Source organism: Mustela nigripes, chromosome 3, assembly GCF_022355385.1.
Source record: "Mustela nigripes isolate SB6536 chromosome 3, MUSNIG.SB6536, whole genome shotgun sequence".
Classification (NCBI taxonomy): Eukaryota; Metazoa; Chordata; class Mammalia; order Carnivora; family Mustelidae; genus Mustela; species Mustela nigripes.
In genome coordinates this window covers 132,300,953-132,305,579 of record NC_081559.1, presented here as the reverse complement: position 1 = coordinate 132,305,579, position 4,627 = coordinate 132,300,953, and the positions used below count along the sequence as shown (strand labels likewise).

At 44.1% G+C, this 4,627-nt stretch overlaps 1 non-coding gene across 1 annotated transcript; it reads left to right on the top strand.

The window, feature by feature from the left end:
* The first annotated feature begins 2,974 nt into the window (after positions 1-2,974).
* Positions 2,975-3,114, top strand: LOC132014649 (U4 spliceosomal RNA). Its single transcript, XR_009403332.1, has one exon. It is a non-coding gene; the product is annotated as a U4 spliceosomal RNA (small nuclear RNA).
* Positions 3,115-4,627: the final 1,513 nt, after the last annotated feature.

The following is a 4,627-nucleotide window of genomic DNA, read 5'->3' as shown; positions in this document are numbered from 1 at the left end:
TCCTGGGAACAGAGCTCACACCACTTCCCAGCCTTCAGGAAAGCCTCTGTGGGGTCTGGACTCTACTCCAGCCCCAGCCACCACCGAGATATTGATCCTCTATGGATTGCATTGTTGGTGGGAAGCAGAGAAGAGGGAAGAACATGAAAGAAGGGGATAATATCTATACTTTCAACTGGGACTCATAGGAAGCAGCAGGACTTCCCTAAATTCTTACGCTTGCCCATTCAGTCCCTCGCCTGCGAAGAATGCCCTGGTATGTAAGAACTCCAAAGCACAGATATGGACATATGATTGCTCTGCTCAGAAATCTTTGGGGACTTCCTGCTACCACACTTGGGCATTTGGGACCATCTATGACCGAACTCCAGGCCTTCCTTTCAGGCTTGCTGCCTCACCTGTCCCAGTCAGATTCTCTTATCTCCTGGGAGAAACCCTTCCTCTTGGTGCCCCCACCCTTTTTCTGGGCTAGATGTTCTTCCTAAAATGCTCTAATTTTGTATCTGCCTCTTGAAATCCTAACCATCATTTAAGGCCTAGCTGCTTCTGCAGCCTCCTTCCCAAAGCCTTCCTGGATTTCCTGAGCCACGAATTCTCTCTTCCTCATCCGAACATTCATCCTCTTTGGTTTGTATCTCTCTTTTGGTACAACTTGCTTTCTACCTATTCTTAAAATTATTTCCGCACATCGTTGACCATGCCTTTCTATACCTGAGAGCACGCAGCCCCTGTTAAGCACTTGATAGGTACTTCTCACATGCTTCTGGATCCTCCTACAAAATGTGATCAGCACAAAAGGGCACTCATTGGTGCTGCTGTGGTCGCTCAGCAGGACAGCTGCCAGGCCAGGTGAAATAGAGATCTGAGAACTGATGGCCTCAGACCGCCTCCAAGCACAGAGGCTTTATTTTCTAAAACTGAATCCACTGGGAGCTTGCCAGCCCTGTCTGCCTCCCAGAGAGGATCTTTTATTTTTGTTTCCTTCTCTTTTCTGTTTTGAGCCCCACACACCTGCATCCCTCTCAGATTGAATAAAGAAAGAATTGGAAATACGAGATGCACTTAAGGAAAAGAAATACACATTTTGAAAGATTATGTTGTGGTGAGGTCAATCTTACAACACAAGAAGTTTAGTTCTGAGTATTGTTTACCTTAAAAGAAAAAGAAAAAGCCCAAACCATATTAAAGGCAAGCTTTAGAGCCACTGGGCTCTAAACCAGGGCTTCTCAAGCCTGACTCACAGACACACCAGAATAGGATTTCAGTCATTGAAGATCCTGATTCAGTGGGTCTGGGTGGAGTCTACAGTTTTTCGTTCTCCTGTGTGACGTCTGTGCTTCAGTTGGGTAGACCACAGCTCTAGAAGCCAAGATCTGCACATAATTTTCAAATTGTGTGTAGTAACTAAGTTTCTCAAATCATTTGGTTCACTTTGAATCCCCATAGTATCTGCCTTGTGCTGTTCTTGAGGCATATTTAGCAGATTTTGTTTTATTGTAGCTGTGGTATACATCAAAAGAAATCTCCCTGAAGACAAAAGTCCCAGAAAATACTAGTAAGTCCTCCTCGCCTTGCCCTGCCCCCCTTCTCTTTGTTCTTCATCGAATTCTATGTTTATTGCATTACTGACCTAGCTCTGGGTTTGTCCCACCTGCCTTCTCCTTGGTGTAGCCAGTGGGCCCTCAACTCATGGTTTTTGAAGGAAGGAAGTCAACAGGGAAACTAAATCACTGAAAGCTTTCTGAAGATTTTGTCTGCAGATTTGGGGCCGTATGCTAAAAAGCTTGGAAGGATCTAGAAGCTCTAGAAGCCCATGTCCCATTAAGCATGTTCTGAAAGCATGTGCCTCCTTAACAAGGCTGATTGGTTGGGCAGGGAGTCTGTCAGTGGTATCTGAGTCACTCATTCCTGAAATAGGACTTCCGGTATCAAGTGGAATTTCCCTTTTCCCATCCCTGGTATACTCGTATGACTCAAGTGGAGGGCACAGTGAGTAGGGAGCTCACTGACTTGGTAGCCCTGACATTGAGGGTGGGGCCATATTTCTTAACCTCAAGTGGCCAAATTATTTCCCCTCTCAAGAGGAGTTGTTGTGGCTCATGTTCATGGAGCCACCGTTTGAAAACATTTTCAAGAGATTTTTTTTCTTTTCCTATTAAATTTAAAGACAAGTGATTTCAAGCTGGCTGGTCTAGTGCTTCAGATATACTACAGCTGTGGGATAATGGGCCAATCTAGGATGGAGGCAGACATAAACTGCTTAGGGACTGTGTGACCTTGAGCAAGTTACTGAACCTCTCTGAGCTGTCGCTTCCTCATATAGAAAGTGAGATTGCTGGTAGGGCTACCTGAGAGTACCCATTTGTGAGAACAGGTGCTGGACCTATAGTAGCCAAATGTACAATATTGAGTGAGCCCTAATGTAAACTGTAGACTTTAATAATTTATAAATATTTGCTTGTCAGTTGTAAGGAATGTGCCATACCAGTGCAAGATAGTAATAATGGAGAGTGAAGGGTTGAGGGAGTATGTATAAATTCTCTGTACTTTCTGCCTATTTTTTTTTAAAAGATTTTATTTATTTATCAGAGAGGGGGGGGGAGAGCGAGCACAGGCAGACAGAATGGCAGGCAGAGGCAGAGGGAGAAGCAGGCTCCCCGCTGAGCAAAGAGCCCAATGTGGGACTCGATCCCAGGACGCCGGGATCATGACCCGAGCCGAAGGCAACTGCTCAACCAACTGAGCCACCCAGGTGTCCCTCTGCCTATTTTTTTCTGTGAAACCAGAACGGCTAAAAAATAAATTCAGAAAAGGCTTTTTAAAGATGAAGTAAAAGATGCATATGCTTGAAAAAAAATTCAGAGTTCAAAAGGATATCTTGTGAGGAGTGAGGTTCTCCTGGTGCTTGATCCCCAGGGCCCTATATCCTATCCCAGAGATGGGATCATTGTCCCTTTAAAGAAAGATCCTTCCAAGCTTTGCGCAGTGGCAGTATCGTAGCCAATGAGGTTTATCCGAGGCGCGATTATTGCTAATTTAAAAAAGATCCTTCCAGAGATACACTGTCCACGTATAAGCACATACAAAGGTAATTACTGGGATGCTCTGGTGGTCAGTCGGTTAGATATCTGCCTTCGGCTTGGGTTGTGATTTCAAGGTCCTGGAATTGAGTCCTGCTTCGGTTTCCTTGCTTAGCAGGGAGCCTGCTTCTCCCCCGCCTGAAGCTCCCCCTGCTTGTGCTCGCTCTCTCTGTCTCTCTCTGACAAATATATAAAATCTTTTTAAAAAAATGTAATTGTTTACACCTTTTTATACAAATGCTGCATGTTATATATACTTTTTCATTAAGAAGAAATAAATTATAAGACTAATACAGATCAGAAAGCAATAGCATAAACAAAAATCCTCCATAAATGGTGGTGACAGGGACAGGGCAAGTGCCAGGGGTGCACAATGGGTTTGGTGATGGGATGGTTTTGATGCAGCTTTGTCAAACAGTTGTCCTGTCGACACAGCTGCCTCACAAAATCTGCATGCAAACTGTGTGCTTCCGCCTCTGACCACAAGGTGATATGGCGATCTAGGAAAGCTGGACATTCTAATGCGGCTTGTTCTCTTCAGAACCTTGGCAAGCAGTTGTTGATTCCGGTGATGTCATCTCCCAAATATTTTTGGAACCTCTCCTTTGTAATTGCCCTTCAGAGCCTGTGGAACAATTTGTTTTCTTCAAATTTTTCATAGCGAAGAAAGGGGTCATCCGGTGCCTGAACCCTGAGGGTGTGAGCCTAGAGCACCCAGTGGAGCCACCTGAGAACCTGAATTTGCCAAAGTAATCACTCCGTTGTTGGCTTTTTCTAGAACAGGAGAAGCAGACAAACCAACGATCCCAGTTTATTTCCAGCACCTGCATCGTGGTATTTGTAGATGCAGTGGGCTGCTTTGCATTTGGGAAAATGAATGCTAATATCACAGCTTGGTTTGTTTCTGACATTTTTTCCCCAATGAAATTGAATGAAATCCAGGCATTAGACCTACACTGTCCAATACAATAGTTATAAACTACATAAAGATGTTGAACATTTCTTACCTACTCGAATGCTATATATAATTTACTTGATTATTAGTTTATTGTTCATTGTCTCTCCTTGCCCCCTGCATCTCCTCACCCTAGCCCACTAAAATTTTAGCTTCATGAAGCCAGGGATCTTTGTTTTGTCTGTTTATGTATCTAAAACAGTATTTGCATGTAGTCGGCTCTCAGTTAACGTTTGTTGAATGAATGTGTGAAAGACCTTACCTCTACTTGAAGAGCTAGTACTCACATTGGGAAGGAGCAAATGTACATACATGAAACGTATAGAGAAGAACATAGCATATATCTATTTCCGGTCGCATTAAAATTCACAGAAAGAAAATAGGTGAGGTCTGGAGTGGACTTAAGGTATAAGAATTGTGGGGCCTGGAGTTTGGGTGGGGATCAAGAAAGGAGATGGACCTTCAGTTACAGGGATTGTAGGTAATGCTCCAAGAGGGTAACTGTCAAGCAAGAGAAACAAAGACTGAGGCCTCAGTTTGGGGGGACACCTACAGTTAGAGCATGGGGGTGGGAGAAACGAGCCAGAAAACC